This window comes from Canis lupus, chromosome 16 (genome assembly GCF_003254725.2).
Source record: "Canis lupus dingo isolate Sandy chromosome 16, ASM325472v2, whole genome shotgun sequence".
NCBI classification, from domain to species: domain Eukaryota; kingdom Metazoa; phylum Chordata; class Mammalia; order Carnivora; family Canidae; genus Canis; species Canis lupus.
Window position 1 is genome coordinate 8,877,879 of NC_064258.1, and position 22,049 is coordinate 8,899,927.

The 22,049-nt window shown below is 48.5% G+C and overlaps 1 protein-coding gene and 1 long non-coding RNA gene across 4 annotated transcripts in view; both read right to left on the reverse strand.

Annotated features, from left to right (window-relative positions):
* Positions 1 to 22,049, reverse strand: part of TBXAS1 (thromboxane A synthase 1) — a 161,813-nt gene that overhangs the window by 23,631 nt on the left and 116,133 nt on the right. The gene's annotated exons all lie outside the window — the stretch shown is intronic.
* Positions 2,155 to 20,078, reverse strand: LOC112650878 (uncharacterized). Its single transcript, XR_003130511.3, has 2 exons — positions 2,539 to 20,078; positions 2,155 to 2,442 (listed from the first exon to the last, which is right to left on the reverse strand). It is a non-coding gene; the product is annotated as an uncharacterized LOC112650878 (long non-coding RNA).

The following is a 22,049-nucleotide window of genomic DNA, read 5'->3' on the forward strand; positions in this document are numbered from 1 at the left end:
GCCGGGCACGGCTGCCAGGTTGTATTTCCTGGCCATAATAGGGTGACAGCAGATGGCCCCCGGGAGCTCATGGGGCAAGGGCCTTGCTGTTCTATGGGGTCCTGGACAGGAGGTGGGATGACCTCCCAGTGGACAGAAGAGGTGGTGGGATGACCTCCCAGTGGACAGAAGGAGGCCGGACTCCCTAGAGGAGGTGAGGGTCACGTCCTGCCACCCAACGGACAGATCTGAGAAGCAAGCTGCCATCGAGCTGCAGGCTCTTGAGCTGCCACGCTCTTCAGGAGCACAGGCTGCTGGTGGCTTTGGTGCCGGAGCTGCCGTAGGCTGCCCATAAGTGCCGGCTCCACGTGTAGGGCTCTGAAAGGGGAGTGGGGTGCTGGGACACGGCACATCCCGGTGCCCCCCTCCAGCTGCCGCCTGCTGCCTGGGTGCTGACCTCCAATGTCTACCCCAGAGCCAAGGCCCTGAGTGAGGGGCAGGAAAGCCAGGCCAGGTGATGTGGGGACCAGAGAAAACAAGCCTGGCCTGGGGGCGGGGCAGACAGTGGAACCAACAGTGTCTTTCGAAGAAGGGCAAGTTCACGGTTACTGAGAGTATTTACTGACCCAAGGCCTGGGGGGCAGGCACAGGGCGAGTTTCACGTGGATCGTTTAGCTGAGTTTCCATTTTACAGATGACAAAACTGAGGCCCGGAGGGCTTTATGTGCAGGGTTGGTAGAAAGAGAGGATGGAGCTTGGTGGAAAGAGGCGGAGTGAGGAAAACCTGAGTCTGCCCAGGTCTAAAGGCGAGGAAGGCAGGCTTGTTCCTCTTCCTCATTCAGGCAGGACACGCAGGGCGGAGCTGCCGAGGGGCGATGGAGGCAGATGCTCCGATGCTTCAGGTGGCCAGGAGCACAGAATCGGGCCTGCTTGGGACTGGGGCCCTCAGGCCAGCGCGGGGGGTGGGGTGGGGGGGGCGGGGGGTGCTGCGTGGAAGGGCAAGATGCAGGGGGTCCTGAGTGATCGTGAACCCCGGCGGGGAGACAGGGCATGTGCAGGGGGACCTCGCCCAGCTAAACTGGGAGAAACCCTACGAGGGGCCTCACGGGTCCTCCTGGGTGCCTGGCAAAGTGCTCGGGCTCTCAAGGGCCAGTGTCATCTTGGATGGACGAGGGTGCGTGTGGGTACTCCCTGGGAAAGGAGGTGGGGGGCCTCAGAGAATTCTGCAGCCCTTGCTCTTGGTGTGCTAGATATGGAGACTTTCTGCTTGTCCTGTTCCTGAGCCATGAACCTTTAACCCCCCTGAGCATCTGGAGAGTTCTCTGGCACAGGCCCGTGAGGAGGCCACTGCTCTGCGCTGAAGCCCCTGCCGTGGGCCACCCTGGGGCCCAGGGCTCCTCATCTCAGGTCGCGTGAACCTCTTCTCTCCCTGGCCCCAGCCGGCTCTGGCTTCTTCCCGAAGAGCAGCTGCTCTGAGAATGTCCCTGGGCCAGTGGGGGCTGCCCCCGAGGGTCCTGGCCAGGCCGGTAAGTGTATTTGCAAAGTTTACTGAAAATGGAACAATGCCCAGCTGTTCTCAATTTTTTTTTTCCTAAGGGAAGGGCAGGAGGAAATAGACTCAAATGACAGCAGGAGGAGGGCCCCTGTGGGATTTTCTCAAGGTTCGTTAACCCCACAACGAGCCATCACCTTCCATAGAAATCCTTCTGATATCTGCTCCCTTTGGCCCAGCCCGTGCTATGCTGTGATCTTTCCCCAGTGATCCAAGAAGAGAGAGAGTCTTTTCCAAAAACGGAGACTGGTGGTAGACAGGGTTGAGTCTCTAGTTTGGGAGTGGAGTTTTGTAAAACTGGTCAAATCTCCTTGCTGAGAAAACATTGTTACGGCAGTGCCAGTGCCCCCTGTGCTCCAGGGCGGTCCTGTGGCCCACACCGTCTTCTAGGCCAAGGCCAGGCCGGCCTGGGAAGCCTGTTCTGGTCTTTGGGACCCCACATGACTTAGCTTCCCAATGCAGTTTTTGTTTTTTAAGGTAAATGAAACATAGGGCCATAATCATACGGATTTAGAGCAAGAACGTCTGGGATTCACTTCAGAAGGCTCTTCGTGTTCCTGTGCATCACCTTTCTTTCTGATGAGTACTCTCTGGGAGGATCCCATTATAATCAAACAGGTGCCTTATATAGCTACATGTTACAGGCTCAGAGGCCCCGAAAACCAATTTATGGGGAGTGAAACCAGGAAAGACGGGGTAAGGCTTTACACGTATGTAGCAGGGAAGGAGGCTTTGGTCCCGAACATTCCTGTGCCAGCCAGATGAGTTGGAAACAGCACAACACAGAGCAACGGAAAAGCCATGTGCGGTCTCTGTACCCGCTTGTCGGACTGTCGGGTGGTTTTTGGCCGGAGCACGTTTCCTCTGCCCTGACCCCTTCTGGCCTCTCAGTCGGGGTGTGACTCCAGTCCCTGTTGGGGGGTGGAAGTGAGACTCCAGTTCTGGGGTCCCCCCCCCCGGCCTCTGGGCACTGCTGTGGAAAGTGCAGGGTAGAGCAGCTTCCTCACGAGTTTTGATTCCTACTGGTTCTCAAGCTGAGCTGCACCCTGGAGTCCCCAGGGATCCTGTGATGTCCCTGCAAGAAGCCCTGCAAGCCCTGCCACAGTCAGGGGCTCCATGTCAGCTCTCAGGTGTAACATGAAGCTCCCAGGGCATTGTTTGAGCGCCAGGCTTCTAGAACGTACTAGAAAGTCTAGCTCTGTACAGAGGGCTTGGGGAACTCTTTCAGGTCTGCCCCCTATTTCTTTTTTTTTTTTTAATTTTATTTATTTATGATAGTCATCACAGAGAGAGAGAGGCAGAGACACAGGCAGAGAGAGAAGCAGGCTCCATGCACCGGGAGCCTGACGTGGGATTCGATCCTGGGTCTCCAGGATCGCGCCCTGGGCCAAAGGCAGGCGCTAAACCGCTGCGCCACCCAGGGATCCCTCTGCCCCCTATTTCTACATCACACGTCCACCTTGGGAGCCAGTCTTGTTCAGTGGTTAAAAGCACACAGGTGTCACATTGCCTGAGGATGAATTTGTGTCTCACTGCTTACCAGCCGTGTGACCGTGGTCAGCCTCAGTTTCTCACTCAGTACAATGGAGATAATTCTAAGACTCCAAAAAGTTGTAGTGGGCAAAAAGCCTATTCACAGGCAGCACTTGCCCACGCCTGGCAGGCAGTAAGTCTTGGGTGGGTGCACACTACTGCTTAGAGTTGCAGCTGTGTGTGGCTCACCCACATCCATCCTGCTGTCTTCACCCCGGGGGTCCTCCCCTCTGGCCAGCCTCTTTAGACTGACCAACCTCTAGTAGGCCTGACCAACTCTCTGACTTGGTTTCTCCCTGAAGATGTTCCTAGGATGCCCACTTGGCATCTCACGCCATACCTGAAGACTGGCCCTACCATGATACCATGCTGGGAACAGGCTCTTGGATGCTGCCCCAACCCAGGACCTCAGACCCTCAATTGTCTGGCACATGACAGGAAAGGAGATGGGGTTGGATGAACTAGGGTGAGATCAGAGCCAAAGTAGTCCATCCACTCATTCCTTAGGGCCCCTGGGAGGCCCATGGCCATTGGAGCTACTGTGGTGAGTCCCTCTCTATGGAGCTTCCAGTCCAGTGGGAGAGACAGACTAATCCCATACCCAGGAAACCACCAAAGATCTAAGTGTTTGGAAGAAAAGATCTAAAGAGGATAAAGTATGAAGTTGTTTACCCTGCTTCGGAATGCTTGAAGGAGTTAAGTTTTGGGGAGCAAGTAAGAGGAAGTACCTTTCCTAGCTAGTATATTTTAAACTTGTAGGACTTCTTATTCTACAGGGTTACAATAATTGAGATATATTTCAACACATTCAGGGAAGATGACCAGAGAACGGGTTATTAATGGGGCCACCAGTCATCAGAAACCACTCACAGAAGCAGCTACCGTGCCCTCCTCTGCACCATCTGCCCGCATCCTGGGCCGGCCCGCCGCTCTGGCTGTATCACCCTCTAGAGGGACCCAGTTAGACTGGAAGGGAGACTTGGATGGCCAGGAGACTTGAAACTCTGCCACATGGAGAAAATATACAGAAGTCAGAGAGGTGTAGTCTCCATCTTGTAAAGGGTCATTCTATGGGGGCGGAGAGTTTGAAGCTACTGGGGGAAGGTATAAGGAAATGGATTTGTGGAAAAATGGTTGGGCCCAGTGGGTGAAACATGGAAGACGTAAGCCCCTCATTCCTGGAGTGACCGCTGGATGATGCGTCTTGAGCCAGGGCCTAGGAGAGGGCCTTCGAGATCAACCAGCAATCGCTGAAATCTTTCCAAGGCCTCAGGTCTTGGTAGTTCGACCATTATTTTGTTGGTCCCTAGCAGAAAATAGTGTCCTGGGGAAATGGGATGTGGAAGGAGCAAGGTTTGTTGCAAGGTAAGGAGGTAGGAAAACTGCCAGGCTGGAAGGGGATCCGGAGTGGCAAGGAAGGGACTGCTGGCCGAGGGGCACGGATGCACATGCCAGGACCTGGGTGGACCAGAGGCACGTGAAGGGACATGTGTCTCCTTAAGACTTCTGGGATGATATCTGGAAATAGGAAGAATCAAAACAATAACAGAATAAAACCAAATGCTTCTGGAGAGCATAGGTGCCAGGCTCCAGGCTAAGTGCTTTCCAGACGTCACCTCATTTAATCAGCCCCAACGGAACGGAGCAGATATGTTTATTATACCCTTTTAACAGTGGAAGAAACTGAGGTTTAGGCCCATGTGGCTGGTTCAGGGCTTCAGCCTGGCTTTGAGGCAGGGAATCTAACCTGGAGCCTTAGCCATCAGCCCAGCTCCCCTGAGGGTGGAAGAGGATAAATTGGGGAAAGGGCCATGGGAGCTGCAAAATGCTGTCTGAGTCTTGCTAGGAGCATCTTTGTGCATCCCTGAGGAGGTGGCTTGTGGCTCCCTGTGCCCAGTCCTGTGAGTCCTGGTGGGGCCGAGATGAAGCCAAAGGCAAGGTTATTTCACAGGGTGGAGGGAGAGCGCCAAGTTGACTCCTCTGCATAAATGGACTGACTGTTGAGCTAATAAAAATACCAGAAGGAGCCCTGCATTCGGATTCTACAGGCAGGATGGACTCTTGCAGCGCCACACGAGGGGAGGTGGGAGGGGATCCTGGTGGCTCCGTCGGTGAAGTGTCTGCCTTGGGCTCAGGTCACCATCCCAGGATCCTGGGATCAAGCCCCACATCAGGGAGCCTGCTTCTCCCTCTCCCTCTAGCACTCCCTCTGCTTGTGTTCTCTCTCTCTCTCTCTCCAATAAATAAATAAATCATTAAAAAAAGAAATGGGAAAAGTGCTCTGGGGACCACAGATGGGGACCACAAATTACTTTGGAATTTGTCATCACGACTAGGACTAAAGGATGTGTGGAGTGAATGGACATAGGATCTAGAGGATGGTAAACTGAATGGTTATCAGATTCCAGAAAGTTCTGAAAGTGGTTTGAAAATCTAGACCTAGTATGTGAGAAAAATATAGTGTATACACGATATCTCTGGGAGTGATGTCTTTTTCCTGCCAGCGTACTTGTTTGCGGGCACCTCCGCTCAGCAGACCTCCATGCCCCGATGGCAGAGCCTAGGAGTTGGAGCAAGAAGACTTGAGCTCTTCCAGTCTGCATTTGCTGTGTGATCCTGAGAAAGGGTCTTAGCCTCTCTGAACCTATGTTTTCTCAATTCCAAAAGGGAACATTTGTAAGAGATACTCTATTCAACTTCATAGATTAGGGAGAACCAACGGTAGCAAGTAATAATAACCATTTTGAGGTCTTTCTTACATTTCAGACAATGCCTGTCTCAGGGGAGAGCCCATCGAATATGTACTGTAAAGGTCTCCAGGGACACCAAAATAGTGGGACAAAGTTGGGGTCAGAAGGGAAGTAAGATGCTAAATATCAAAGGGTAAGTGCCAAGATGAATTAATTTAAATGTGGATGTGTCAAATGGATGCCACAAGCAGGAATCTAATCAGTTTGGATCAGCAATGCTATAAATCTTGGGGGTTTTAGAATATAAAGTGATAACAAAATGGTTTAGAAGTACTAAAACTAGGTAAAAAAAAAATGCAGATCCCAGAATGTCTATTCTTACTTGGAGATTGAGAAAGTAAATGCTGGAAAGTGTGATAGAATGAAACCAGGGACGCAGGCTTGAGAGTTGGGAGACCTAAGTTTTATTCCTAGTTTAGCAATTAGTGAAATGGACTTGGAAAGTCAGTTAACCGATCAGACACATTTCCTCATTTGTATAGTGGGTTTTTAAAAAAATCTCTTCGTTTACTTTCCTGAGCTATAAAACCCTCTAACCCAGTGTTTTTCAAAATCTGGGCTATGATGCCTTAGGGAATTGTGAATTCAATTTAGGGGATTAAGGCCAGCATTTTAAAAAAGGAAATAGAATGGAATAGAGCACAGAATATATCACACATATACATATCGTTTCATGCATCCGGACGGGGCTGATTTAGAAAATACGTTTCTTAAGATGCTTTATGATCAAAAAGTTTGAAAACCATCGCTCTAACACTTCTAGTGCTGCCAGGAAAACTCAGATATGCTACCTACCTCAGTTTCCCCCTCTGTACTGGTACCTCCACAATCTGATCCCTTTTTCTTCACATAAAGACACCAAAGGCCCAGATGCCAGCACCCTTCTCTACACAACACCCCTTCTCCCCGCTGGGAGCACATAGCTGGTAGGGGATAAGGTGTTTATGAAGAAGAATACAGTTGCCAGATTTAAAATAAAAATAGAAGCCTTCAGTTAACAGTGAATTTCAGCTATACGATGAATCATTTTTTAGTATAAGTATGTCCCAAATATTGCCCGAGACATGCTCACACTAGGAAACATACAGTGTTTATCAGAGATTTAAATTTAACCAGCCCCCTGTATTTTATGTGGCAACCCTAAGTAAGTAATAAATAAAGAGCAAACAGGAAGGAAAGTTTGCAAAGATTATGACTTTAAGTGCCCAAACTACAAAACTTTGTGCCTTAATATGATCATAAATTAACAGCTGTATTGTATTATGCAAATTTATGTTAAGTTATTCACTATCTGTCATCATGCTCCAATAAAAATTGTATATATGACATTTAGAAAAAAAATGGCATCTTCTGATAAGAGTTTTGTGTTGCATTTTGGTGGTGCTGATTACCTTTGGCTCGCTTGAATATGCCACAGCCACATCAGCGCAGGGCCAGGGGCTTTGTGAGGGGCTCACTGAATTACTTATGGTCTGTCTAGATCCTCGAGAACAATCCCAGGGAGTGGCCAGGGGCTGCTTTCCCTCCTCCATTTTCATGCCTTTCAGATGAAATGCAGGTCAGTGGTGAAATAGCAGGAGAGAACCTTCCTGCCTTTCCTCTAGAAGTTGGCCATTTCCCACCGGTAAGCACTGTGCAGTGTGAAGGTTAGCCTAACTGGACGAGCAGGATTTGGTTTTTCATCTCTGTGCCTTCACATTGCCGGGTGATTATACACAAAGGGAAAAAAGCAATTTCTGTTGTTTTCTTTCTACAGCCTCACTATAGAAATGTCCACCAGTTGAGTAATTTAACATTTAGAGAATTATATGCTTAAACATTAGAGGCTGATTTGCTTAATTTTTTTCACTGATGACCGTCACCCTCTTGGAGACTTCTGGTATGCCACCAGCATTTTTTCTTTCTTTCAGCTTCTATGATTTTTTTTTTAATTGTGGAATATTGTCAATGCAAGAAATGCCAGTGTCTGTTCTGGAAGGGTGGGAGGAGTAAAATCTCGCTAAGGGCATATTACATCCCCAGAGCTGAAGCTTAGCGGACAGGGAGCAGATGGCTTTGAGGAATATTTGAGGAATGCCAGGCCAGGCTTGGAAGACAGGCTGTTTGCAGCAGGAATTACCAGGAGGAAGGCAGGTGAGGGCTGTACAGTTAAAAGGGGACTCTTTGTTCATCCAGAAGAGAAAACACAGACACTGTCATGCCGGAAGCCGTACCAGGCTTGCTCTCCCACCACAAGTGTGGACTCTTGCTGCTCCAAGGATGGAGTGTAGGGGCAAGGGCACCCTGGCTACTCTAGGTCTTAAGAGAGAGGACGACAGGCAGAGATCTGGAGTCAAGAGACCACACCCAGATAGCCTGATCTTGGGTGGTCTCCTAAAGCTCCCTGCCTCAGTTTCCTCATCTGTAAAACAAAGGGATTAGATTGAATCATCTCTAAGATTCTTGCAACTCCAGCTATCATTCATTCATTCATCCAGCACTGAGCCCCTACCATGTACCTGGATGTGATGACAGATCATTGCGCTCATGATGCCAGCAGCTGAGTTTTCTAGGGGTCAACAAGCAGAAGCGTGTCATCCTGCCTAAGAGAAGCACAAGGAGAAGGAAGAAGAGAGGGAGACGGGGGAGAAGGGGATATGATATGAAATTCTTTCTAAGGTTGCTGACTCCCGATTTTCTGAAAATGGCTGAGAAAGACAAATCCCTGGGGGCGGGGGGAGGGAGGAATCTTGCTTTCTCGGTCACTGGCTTTCCCAGCTGAGAAGGCAAAGCTCTCTAATGACCCGACATGGACAATGAGGAGGAGGTGCTCCTTTCTGGAAATGACTCTCCAACATGGAGCACCATCAGGGATGCCTTAAACCGATGGACCACTTCACCTGACTCACATGGAAATGAATGAACCAATCAGAAGAAATGTGCATCGCAGCTTCAAAGGTTGTCAAGTGTGATATAGGAAATCAGATTTGGAGGCATGGGTGGTGTTTTCATCCTTCCTTCCAGTTGTAGAAAAGAAAAGCAGGTATAGACACATAACAGGATACTGTTTAGATGCCGGCAAGGGGACAGGATTTGTTTTGCTGGATTATGGCCTGTCTCACCAGAAATCTCATGAAGCCTGAGAAGGGTGTTTGTCAGGATACCCACAGACCTTATTAAGTGGGCTTTAAGCTAAAATTTGAGGGACAGGGAGAAAAATGCTACCAGATACAATGATAAATGACAGGTTTGACATATGAATTATTCCCGAGGGGAGAAACTGTCTGTCTGAAACCCAAGAAACAGAATGAATAGAGGGATTCTGATATGGTGGATTTTATGTAGAAAAAATTATTTTACATGGAAATATTGATAGAATTTTAGTTTAAGACACCCAAGGGCAGATGAGGAGAATGTAAATTTATTGGATATTAAGTAAAAAGAAACCATATACTTCTTGGCTTAGGGTTTTTTCCTTTCTTTTGCTATAGATTTTTATGTTGTTTGATCTGTTTATTGGTGGTTGAAGTACATTAATTAATTTTTTATAGTGAAGTCTGACATATCGTGATTGAGTAGGATTTCTTCGTTCCTCAAAGCCAAAGATCTAAGCAGAAAATGCCATTTATTCTGATAATGACCTTAAGTACTTGGTGTTAGAAGACAAGGAGAGGATCACCCAAGAGAGGAAGAGAAGTGACTCTGGGAACTTCCTGACATCCTGAGAGAGACCTGGCTATCACAGTGCTAACATAATGGTCCTAAATGTGTCTGACTGTGTGTTAACCCACTTTGGCCAACCATCTGCTCTCATAGAACAATCTACTATGGACCTACTGGTCATTCCCAAGACAGCACCAAGGAACCAGGAGCTAGTAGATCTGAGTTCACAGGCAGGCTCTCTTTCTACCTTGAGCCATTCACTTAATCTCTGAGTTTCAATTCCCTAATCTTTAAGGAAATATTTTCTATACTTGGAAATACTGACTTGGTTGTTGGAATGAGTTGGCCCAGGACCAGGCACAGAATAGGTGTTCAATGAATTGTAATTATTATTATTATTTCCATCATCATTATTATCAATATTATTTGATATTGAATACTTGATCCCAAAGGATCACTCCTTGATAAAAACAAATTAGAAACATGGTGTTTCTTCAGCAGACTTTGTTAAATAACGAAATTCACAAAAACAGCAGTTAGAACTGGCCACAGGTTAGAGATTGAGGTAAGGACGACAGAGAGTACCCCCTGTAATCATGTGAGTGACTCACAATGACTCAAGCCCAGAAAAAAAACTGCCAGATGGTACATGTGACATGGAACTTGAGGCACTTCCACTTGATGTTTCTAAGAGATTTCTAATTTACGTAATAAACTTGGTTCACAGGGCCCATTTCTTTACAGAGTTAGGTCAGATTTATTTAACACATAAAATTATTATGAATAATTATGGCGCTCCATAAATGTTTACTGTTATGATGATGATGGTAGTGACCACATCATTAGTAGCTTTCAGGCCTACAAATCACTGAATTTGCAGCCAGGCTGGGGAATCATTAAATGAGATTTTCAGAGAAAGGTGAGAGGATGAAAAAGAGAGAGAGAGAGGAGAGACATGCTCTGGGCAGCCAGAAACACATTCCCTCCATTCTGAGATAACATATGGCCTGAGTGAACTTCCCTGGGCCTCACTTGTCTTGTCCAGAAGATGGAGAAACAGCCCTTTCCACCCTGGAGGTGGGGCACGGACCAGATGACCTCTGGGTTTGGGATCCTCCAGGTCTACAGATCATAATTTTAAGAGGTGCCTTCAAAGAGGCTGTTCTGCTGAATGTTCCAGAACAATCATCTCGTGGCTCTCACCAGGCAATGCTTTTGTTTCTTGGCTCTCTGGATGGGTTGGATAGATCTAAACCATAACACAATCACAGAAAACCTACTATTTCCTGCTGACCAAATGAGTGACATCTAAAGAAGTGAAAAGCAAGTCCAATAATTATGCAGAGTATTTATAAAGTTAGTCCTGTCCTTAATTATGCAATCCAAGGTCACTGCTAATGCTAAGTTTGCAGATATACCTCATGGGAACACGGCACCGGCCCTTCGGCCTGGCTGCAGCTTAGCATCACCTGGGGACTTTTAAAGAAGCATGATGCCCAGCCTTGCTGCAGCCAACTACATTACAATCACTGGGGGTGGATCCCAAACATCTGTGGTTTCTAGTAAGTTCTCAATGGCAGGGAATAGCCCCCGCTGCTCTTGGGCCTTGATTTGCACATGGCCTTCAGTCCCAGTGGCTGCGTGGATAGTAGAAGGAATTGCTAAGAGGTCTCTGGTTGCCTGAGGAGTCTGCCTACAGGTGGCCTGGGATCTATCTGCTCTATAACCCAGGCCTCGGTCTACTTCATTCAGAGACCCAGGGGATTTGGGGAGCACTCTCTGTAGTCCTCAGAGGGGACCATGGCAGATCAGGGAGGAGTTGGGCAGGAAGAGCATCCTTCTGAGACAGAAGGCAGGCAGCACCCCCATAGTGTCAAGATGAGTAAAATGGCCCTTGGCAGCTGTTAACAACTGCTTCCAGCCAGGCAAGCATCAAGTCTGGTGCCCAAGAGAGACCCAGGGAGAGGGAGGACAGAGCTCCCTTTCTACTGTGGCACAGTCAAGAGCAGAAGAGGGCCAGGTTGGTGATTAGGCTGCAAGACAAATGTCTCAGATGGACATTTCATGCTCTTCACCAAAAAACACAATGAAAATGAATCACAAGGAAATGCAACTAATGGGAAATTCCAGGGTCATGGAACCCAAAGAGAAAGCCTGCGATGGCTGGAGAACTCTACAATACGTGAGACAGGATCAGTGTCCCAGAAAAAGTGAGAAAAGCACTGAGAACAGTGTCTGTGGAGGGAGAAAGCAGCCCTGGGATATGATGTTTGTTTCAGGAACATTCCTGCTTCAGAGGGTAGGCATCTAGGGAGGCAGGTCAGTGAAGAAGCTGCCCAAATACTCTTCATCTTGAACTGTATGGACCGGAGAAAGAGCATTTATAGACTCAGAGAATGGACCTTGAACCTGTCCCAGAAGGGGGGTGGCAGGGGGCGGGGAAGCCACTACAAACCCAAGACCTTCCAGGCAAACTTATCCTTAGAGCAGAGAGCCAGGATGACAGGCCAAAGATGGTGCAGACAAAGGTGACAGACAAGGGTGTGTGCCCCCATCTGCTTGACAACTGACATCTTCTCAGTGCCATGAAAGTGTGGTACAGACATAGCTACAAGCGCCCCCACCCCCAAAGAGGCATCCCAGAAGCCCCCCTTTCTTGAAGTGCTGGAGCCATGACCCACACCATCAGGAGGACGCCCCTTTATTGAGTCACTGAACACAAGAGACAATGCTGAGAACCGAGACTAAGCGGATGGGAGGTGTGAGTTCCGATCCAAGCGAGGCCCCTTCCTAGTGTAGAACCCTTAACGAGTTATCTTCTCAGTGCTTCTGTGTCAACTTGGTTAGACCACAGTACCTATAGTGAATCAAACGCTATCTCAGCGTGGCTGTGAAGATTTTCTGTAGATGTGGACATTGGACAATCAGTTGACTTTGAGTAAAGATGACCTTCGATAATGTGGATGAGCCTCATCCGATCGGTTAAAGGCCCTGAGAGCAAACACTGAGGTTTCCTGGAGAAGAATAAATTCTGTTTCAAGATTGCAGCTTTGAATCCAGACTGAGTTTCCAGACTGCGGGCCTGCCTTCCAGAGTTTGGACATGCCAGCCCCCACAATCAAAGGAGTCCATTCCTTAAGATCTCTCTCTCTCTCTCTCTCTGTCTCCTCTCTGTCTCCCCTCTTCCCCCATTGGTTCTGCTCCTCTGGAGATCGCTGGCTGATATAGCCTCTCTTTCTTCATCGATTAAATGAGAATGGTGGTAGTTCAACTCATCGGGTTGTGAGAGTCGAGTCTAGTATGTAAAGTACCTAGCTTAGGGCCTGCCATATAAACATTCAAGCATCATCATTGTCATCACTGCCAGTGAAGAAGTCTGGTTCAGTCCCTTCCTTTCATAGGTAAGGAAACTGAGGCACAGAAAGGGAGATGAGAGTACAATGTGCCTGTGCAAAGGCCCTGTGACCACAGTCATACCGGGGTTCATTCACTTAATCCTCGAGACAACCTTATAAGCAACATACTGTTGTTATTCCTATTTTACAGACAGGAAGAAGGAGGAACAGAGATTATGATGTCAGTCCTCCATGTCACACTGCGAGGGAGTGGCAGCTCGGTGCCTCCGTGGGCGCCACTGGCACTCAGGTTTTGGGGTTCCCTCTTCTGGGTGGTGGTGCCCCTTGGTCAGAGAAAAGTCTGGAAGTAGTTGGGAGCCCATCCCCCAGTGAGAGCTTCTTGACTGCTCCCAGCAGGTGAACCGGCAAGAGGCGGGGCCTGTCACCAGGCAGGGGGTGAGAACTGCCTTCGAGGGATGGGGGCCCCCAAATAGTGATTGACAAGGCTGGGATACCTCGTTAAGCCATTTTCATGAAAAAGTTTGTGCTTTGCCATGAAGCATCCTCCCCCCCGGATCTCCCTCTCTTCCTCAGCCACTTGAACCAGTTTCTTATCGAGTTGAAGTTCTCGCCTATAGCTAAGGAGGTGAGGAGTTTGTCCTCTGCCTTCCAGTCTTAAATTACTAATTAAAATGTCTTGGAGACTAAGCCCATTGCAAAAAGAGCCTGGGTGGCTTTCTAAAGCTTCTTGTTCATAACCAGAGGGAAGTTGATTCTCTTCTCATCTTTATAATAAGGATTCTTTTCGCGGGGTATCTGTTTTATGCTTCCTACAGCTCTGGCCCCAGTTCAGTCCCAGCAGGGGGAGGCCAGTGGAGTTTAATTACATTCCTCCTATAGGGAACGTTCAAGGAATGAGGCTTTGAAAAACAACTTGTGCCACGAAAAAGAAAAAAAAAATCAAATTAAGCGAGTGAGAAACAGGCATTGCCTTTTGTGTCCTAGAGACCCAATCTAAATATTTAAATTTTAAAGACAGAATTCTAAGTGCTTAACTTTATAAACCTTACACATTGCAATTCATCGGGGAGTCAAACATCCCTTCTGATCTGGAATATTCATATGCTTGGGCTAACAGGCTCGTGTGGTTGCTATCTTCACACATACCATATTCAACTGTAAAACAAAATGCTAAAAAAACCCCAAAACCAAAAAACAAATGCAACACACACAAAACACCCAAAATAAAACATAATGCTGCCTACAGTCCCGAGGCAGCATACACTTAGCAGAAAACAGAGTAAATTGAATGTCTTGGCCACAAGCAAACATTTTAGAAAGGTCCCTATTCTCTGCTGACTTCCCCATTTCCCACCATCCTCTCTCCATCTCTGAGCTGTCCAGTCACTGGCACCTCATGGGGGGGAAGTGCCCCCCACCCCAGGCCGGAGCTACCGATTTGCGGACTCTTGTAGACAAATACCATGAGCCGAGAGAGGAGTAGAAGTAGAACAAGTAGGCAAGTGGGCAGACGATTAACCGAGGCAGATTTCAACTCGGTGTAAGCATAAGGTAGTAAGTTCCTGGGAGTGTTCGAGCAGAGTGGCCCGATCTTGTGTCAGACAGAGGTCTGTCCTGGGTAGGAGGCTGCCCTAGACACCCCATAAGATCCCCTCGGAGGCTAAGAGCCCAGGATCCCTCTGTTCCTGGGCATGAGCTTCTGGGCCCCACGGGAGCCCTGTGGTAGCACAGTCACAGCCCTGTAGACGGCGGGATGCTGCCTTCATTTGCCCACATCTCCCTCGGCAGCGGCCTTGTCTCTCTGACTCCCGTCTACCTCCTTCCTTTCAGGGTGCAGGAACCACGTTTTCTCCCATGCACCCTCTTATACCCTTCCCCCAACTCAAATTTGCTTTCATTTCATCTGCAGTTAGAAAAGAAGGGGCAAACGTGATTCGTTCATTGTCTCACCCCACGCCTATCCATCACGAGCCTGCTACGTGCCAGGCACTGTTGGATGCCCTGGGAGGTACCAGTGTGCCCAGCAGACAAGCCCTCACCCTCATGAGGCTCGAATCCTCGCGGGGACTTGCTTATGCTGCTCCTCCCAAGAGTAAGGGGCATTTTAATAATGTTGGATACCATGTTGGATCAGAGGAAGGACCTCCGAATGCTGAGATTTTAAACCTAGTGATGAGTGGCTGGACAAAGGAGCAGGAGTCTTCATCATGTCTTTTTGTACCAGATGATGCCATTCTGAAGTTTTTGCTCAATTGGGGTCAGAATGGCTTTGGTCAATAGAGTCCAGTGAAGTTAAAAAAAAAAAAAAAAGTGTGTGTGTGTTTCTTCTTTTATTCCAAAAGCGAATTGTTGGGAATACAGCCCATACCTTTGATGTTTTAAGAGCCCATAATGTGAGCAATAGTTAAATAAACGAGCCATTCAGTTGAGAATCTAGCTCAGTGCCAAGAGGACCCACAGAACGAGGAGCTTCACCTGTGCGGTCCACTTTCCCAAGTTTATTTTTAATTCTTGCTTTTCGGGATTGATGTGTACCGACCCCACCAGCTTATTTGCTTAGCAAAGCTTGGCCCCTCTAGAGGCCCAGATATTGAATATAAAATACTCGGAGTTGCCACATGAAAGGCACCAAATATATGCTGACTGGTGTGGCCTGTTCCCCGAGGAGCCTCTCCTTGCAAGTCGCCTCCCCCTCAGCCGAGCCTCAATTGCTCTGTGGGGACTCAGGTTGGGGGGGGGGGCAGGTGCTTGGAGCATTAATTGCTAAAAATTCAAAGTGCTGACCTGCTAAGCAAGGAAGCTGAGGAAAAAAGTCTGCAAGTCCTTTCTGCTCTTCAACCTGCCTCTCACTTGATCGCCCCCATTGCCCTAATTTGGGATATCACTGTACAAAATTCAGGTTTCTGGGGTGGCCAGGGGCTCCCCCAAGGGCAGTGGGTCAGGAGGTGGAGCAGGGAAGCTTCTGTGGCTCTCTGATCTGGGGTCTGGAGCCAGAACAAGGGAAAGGGTAAGGAGAGTAAATAGTGTTGTGTACTTTGGGGAGAGAGGAGAAGAGACAGAAAGGGAGCAAGATGGGGCATCTGGGTGGCTCAGTGGTTGAGCGTCTGCCTTTGGCTCAGGTGTGATCTCGGGTCCTGAGATGGAGTCCCGCATTGGGCTCCTCGCAGGGAGTCTGCTTCTTCTTCTGCCTATGTCTCTGTGTTTCTCATGGGTTAATAAATAAAATATTTTTTTAAAAAAAGAAAGGAAGGGAGCAGGGTGAGAAGGAGAGAAAAGACAAGAAACCAATGGAGTTTCTCAGAGTTCCTGGATGGTGCGAGGCCTGGGGATTGGCTGTGACTGCTGAGGCCCATGGGAGTGGCTCAAAATCAGGGAGTGTGGGCATGGGCTCTGGGCATCTCCAAGCAATGGGGAAGGGTTTAGAGCCCTTGGTGGGGGCACATGGAGGTCTTGGCACTGGGCCGCAGTCATGCATAGCACACACGGTCCCTACCTTCCTGCAGGTGTCCCCAAGGAAAGAATGGGCTAGTGACCTAGATCATGAAGATCTTCGTGTGTATGTAGTAACAATCACATGGGCAGTTAAAAACTGGGGCTACCATCTTCTCATCCAGGGTAATGGGTCACCCCGCTTTGGGGACTCTTGAGTTGACTTGTCTTGAGTTGTTTTCCTTCCTGGAGCTGGTACATTCATAGCAGTGGCCACAAAAGATGACTTCCAGGATGGAGTTCTAGGTACACAGAGAGGGCCCAGAGCACAGAGTTCTAGGGCCCAGAGAGGCCCCTCTTGTAGGTTGTCAAGACTTCTCTAATATTAGCTACAGGGATGCCAGGGAGGGGTGAGAGAAACTTGTTCTTTAGGTCAGACACTTCCAGAATGGAGGACAGAAAGTGGACAAGCTGGACACGTTCCAAGGTTCCCCTCATTGCAGCTCCTACATGTGCAGTGAAAATAGTGCAGATTTTGCTCCAGGCCCCAGGGGAAGAGCATCACGGGAGTTCTCTTTGACCACAGTACTTCTACATGGACTCTCAACTGGAGACTCTTAAAACTACCATATACCATCTGATCTAGGGGGAGCTCCCTGCTGAAAAGATCCAGTCCACTGGGTACCTGTTAGAGGTGGTAGGTCTCCAGTCTACACATATATCCTGAGAGGAGGCTCTGGTTGCTTCCTTCATTCGCCTTGAAAATGACTTGGCATCTACCCAGAAGCTCCCCCTAGCTTCCCACCTTGGAGAAAACTATTTAAGGAAGCAAGATTTAGGATTATAGGCAGTACACTCCTAAAGACATACCCAGGATGGGGAGATTCCCACATCACTGTCTCTCTCACTCAGTAAAGTGAGAGTGGCATCGTTCTCTTTGGAATGATTTTGAAACTGTTTTAACAGAAGGTAAATTATTGTGGAGTATCAGAGCTCTATCATTAGGGATAAGCACTTGCTACCTATAGCACAACTGGGGGAGATGCAGGATTTAGGGTTTGGAACAAGGCCGCTGGCAGTGTGGGCTGTGGATTGTGGCATCAGCATCACCTGGGAGCTTGCTGGAGATGTGGAATCTCAGGCACCCCATGAAACTTCCGTGGTCTTTTGCCGTGAATCTGGCCATGCTAGTATCACTGTTCTTGTCTTTGGATTTTTTTAAAAAGATTTTAATTTATTTATGAGAGACACAGAGAGAGAGAGAGAGCGAGAGAGAGAGAAACATAGGCAGAGGGAGAAGCAGGCTCCCTGCGGGGAGCCCGATGCAGGACTCAATCCCAGGACCCCGGGATCACACCCTGAGCCAAAGGCAGATACTCAACCATTGAGCCACCCAGGATTTTGGTTTAACTTTAGGGCTGTAGGCTGTTCTGAGTTCCTGCCTCTTTCCTTGTACCTCTCAGCTTTGTGTTCTGTTGTACTGTTACAGGATCTGTGGGGAAGGGCTTAGATGCACCGCCGTGTGAAGGAGTCGATGAGGACACTTGAGCTTATTCCTCCTAAAATGTCAGACAGCAGGACTCAAGCAGACCTGAGCAAAGTGGAGAAACCTGCCCAATGGGAAAAAAAAAAAAAAACCATTTCGAGTTTTTCACTTGAATCTTTTTTTTTTTTTTTTCCATTTGAATCTTAAAGTCAGCTATGCCCTACTCCCAGTGTGAAGATGACAGACCCTGAATATTCACCCTGGGTATGATCCAAACTGGGAGATTTTTTTTTTCATAGTGAGGATGGATTTGTGTTAAGCTACTCACATTTCTTTTACTCAACCCTCCTCCTGTGACAAAGGATGTATATTTATGAAACAGCTGGTTGGGGGCAAAATGGCTTCTTTTTTGTGTGTGGCCACAAAATATGTTTTTTTTTTTTCTTTGAGATCCTCTGGCTGTTTCAAGGAACAAATCCTCAACCTTGCTCACATTAGCAGCGTGAGCTAATCAGCTGAAATACCCAGCATGGAATGCTTTTATCCTTAAGAGAAAAAGAAAGAGCAAGTTGTATTTTAATTAGATATTTATAATGGTTACAAAGCAGCTCTTCAAGAGAAGTTTTAAGAATCTGGCCTTCCTTCTAAGGCGTAACTGTGTTCAAATTATCCTAAAGAGGGGCTGTATATCCATCCAGCCCAATTTGTGATAAATCTACAACTGGGTTCTGCACAGCAGATTTATAACAACAATTAAACAGAAGGAAAATGGGTCATAAATTTTAGCTGGCACAGTCCAGCACCAAAGAGAAGAAAAGAGAATGCTTTGGCCAGATCAAAAGTCAATAATTTCCACATAAAGTGCTAGAGCTATAGCAAAAACAATTTATATGGAAAGAAGCTGTTTGTTTGTTTTTTTTCTCCTGTTTTTTTCAAAATTAGATATTGGAGAACACAATGAAGCATCAACATTACAAAGACCTTATTAAATAATTGGTGTGCTTTCTCAATTTTATGAGTGGTGCAAGCAGTACAAACCTCTCCCAGCTCCTCAGTGCTCGAATTTAGGGAAGGTACCTCCCCTTCAGTCTGACTAAGGAATTATGGGGCAACGGGAGAGTCTTCCAAGAGATTGGGTGACTTTGAAACGTTTTAAGCGCGATTTTGGTGGTGGAATGAGAGGAAGGGAAGCCAGAACAAATTCCAAAGCCAGATGATTTGGAAGAAAACACATGTGTCTCTGGAACGAAGCAACCTAGAGGCACGAATTATAAAGTGGATTATAACCATATTATAAATGGAAACAGAAATCCATGCCCCGAAAGGAGAAAGAGGTCAAGGCCACTTGGCTCAGAACAGGTGGCAGGAGATGGAGTATTACTGGACAGAACGTGTGAGTTTGTAAAACACGTATCAAGATAATCTTCACTGGGGAGGGAAGACCCTCAAGTATTCCTACGCCTGCCAGAAGTTTGGTTCTGCTAAAAGTAGCGCGCATGAAATTATGGACTTTCGCCGCTGACAATTTCACATCTTGACTGGCAAGGGGTACAGGGAGGCCAACTGCCACCCACTGTAGCCGCACCGATAAGGAAGCACTGACTGGCTCTGTGGCAATCACAGGACACTTGGTATGACGTGGCCTCCCCGTTCACAACAAGCACCTAAGAGCGGGCCGGACGCAGGATTTAGAAGTCGGAAGAGCGGGCAGCGCTGGGGGCCGTTGGACTTGCACCCGTGACTCCGGAAAGCTGGGTGTTAAAAATCCAGCGGAAAGGAGTGTGCGGTTGCATGACAAGAAATTTGAAAGTGGACCAGAGATTCTGTGTCCTTGGGTGGACACACTGGTTTCTGCGCCCATTCCCCCCACTTCCTGGAACAGGGCCTCGGGGATCCACGGCTCCCCGCCCTGAGGTCGGAGTGGTCCAGGGGAGGCCGCCCCAGGCGCCCGCTCCAGGGATGGAGCAAGAGACCCAGGGCTCCGCCAATCAGAGCGCCGCGTTCCCCTGGGGCCCGGTGATTGGTTGAGGGGTGGGCGCACGGCCCAATCACCAGCAGGAGAGGCCCGGCCACTTCCGGTGGGGGCTTCGCAGAAGGAGACTCCTTTCCGCTCCGCGCGGGGCGTGAACCCGCTCTGGCTGAGGCGCTCCCGGCCGGCCCCCGTCAGCCCATGGAGAGGTTCGACGGCTTTGAGGGACACTTGTCAGAGCTAGGAGTCATCAGCTCGGAGAACAGTGTTCCCTGGGCGCCAGCCAACCCACCCCCCATAGAGCCTGGGGGCAGCGGGCTGAGCCTGGCATTGCATTCTCCAGCCCGTTCATCTGCTGACGCAGCAGAGTTCCTCATTTGCCCCCCCATCCCCCCCCCATCCACCCAAATCTGAGCAGAAGTAGATTAACTGGAGAGCGATGATGTCAGGGCAGAGGGAGGGAACAGATGGAGCAGCCGCTGTTGGTGTGGCCGAAGTGTGTGTCTCCCGTGGGCCACGTGGACACTGCGCAAGGCCTGGAAGCTCAGAGCAAGCCATCTTGGTGGCAGCCTGTTCAAGAGGGCGGCTGGCTGCCTAGAGACCCCAAACCCAGGCCACGAGGCAGCAGCTGGCACCCCTACCCTGCCAGGGAACCGTGCAGTGGGGAGGGCCCAGGAGCAGCTCCTGCAGGGTCCCACGCCAGAGGCCGCTGCAGGGGAGGTGCTGAGAGGAGCCTCAGTTAGGTAGGCTGGGGGATCTGCTAGAAGGCCCCAACCGTGGGAGGAGTGGGGGGCCCAGGAGGGGCAGGGAGGGGATAGGAAGGAGGGTGAAAAAACAGACCGTGGGCCCTCCCCAGGGCAGCTTCCACAGGCCACAGGTCAGCCTGAGCTAAGGAGATGGAAGGGCACTGAATTGGATCTGAGACTGAAGTTTTAAACTGGACTAGACTGGTCTGGACTTTTTAATTGCCTAAAAGTGACCAGAAATCTCTGAGACCTATTGGAGGTATCATCAAGGAGAGGAAAAAGGAGATGCATCAGAACACATTTAAAAGAGGTGATTGGAGAAAACACAAAAAGTTTCCATGTCTGTACCTCACTTAGTCCAGACTGTTCAATATACTGGTTCCACATGTGTCTTAAGACCTCTAGGGGAGATCTTGTCTGGGGATGGAGTATGCCCAGAGTGGATGAAGCTGAAGGATGAGGAGAGAGAACAACCTTGGTTCCAGTGACAGAGTTTGAGCCCCTGCATCAAGCCACACCTGAAGGCAGATCTCCTTTCTGGAGTTTTCTGTTGTGTGGGTCAATAAGCTCCCTAGCTAATCTGGGTTAAGGTTTCTATCACTTATCAACAGAAAGAATCCTGATTGATACCATGCACATACACACTCCTATTCTTGGGGAGAGGGACATAGCTTTCATCACATTCTCATAGGGCATTGCTATAAAAAGATATGGCTCAGAAGATAGAAACTCTGGAGCTCCAACCCAGCGATCTCTTGACAAATATGAGAGAAACCATGAGATGAGTTGTGCAAGGCTCTCCAGGGACATTGTGGAAGAGCTAAGTCAGAGCATCTTTGGGTGTAGGGTCTGGAGCCTGAGTCTGGCATTAATTGGCACTTCAGAAATATTTGTTGCATGGAAAGCAACAGGAAAATTATAACAAGTCATACTTTACATGCAAATTTTCAGGAAAATAACGAATGTGTGAACATCTAATCTGCATTTCCATGTCCTGACAGATGGCCCCTATTAACAGAACTCTGATTATATTGAAGAAGGAAGGAAGGAAGGAAGGAAGGAAGGAAAAGGAAGGAAGAAAGGAAGGGAAAAAAAGAAAGAAAAAGAAAAAAGAACCTACAAATATCATTGAATGGTTATCATGTACAACACTTACACGGCTATTAACACAATTGTGATTGCCTAATCAATTAAAGAAAAGACAACCCCTATGTATTCCCATTTCTCAGAGACAGTCCCAGCTGTGACTCAGAGAAAGAAAATGACCTAGCTTGGTAGGGGGGGCTTTCATGGCTGGGGCAGGGCTTTGGCTCCTGTTTCTTCTTAGAAGAGGGGTCTGGGCCCTGAGAGTCTAGGGCTGACTTCTCAAAGGTGGAACCAGAGACCACCCGTATCAAAATCATTTGATACGTTTATTTAAAATTCAGGTTCCTAGGCCTTGGCCCCGACTTACAGAATAAGAACCTATGAGGAAAGAGCCCTGGCATCTGCATTTTAAGCCATCTCCCCCTTTGAAAAACTTTACCTACCAAAATCTGTTTCTTTTCTCATGGAGTCTCAATGCCTGGCCACATTCTGCACAGCCCCCCGGGGAGACAGTTCTCTGG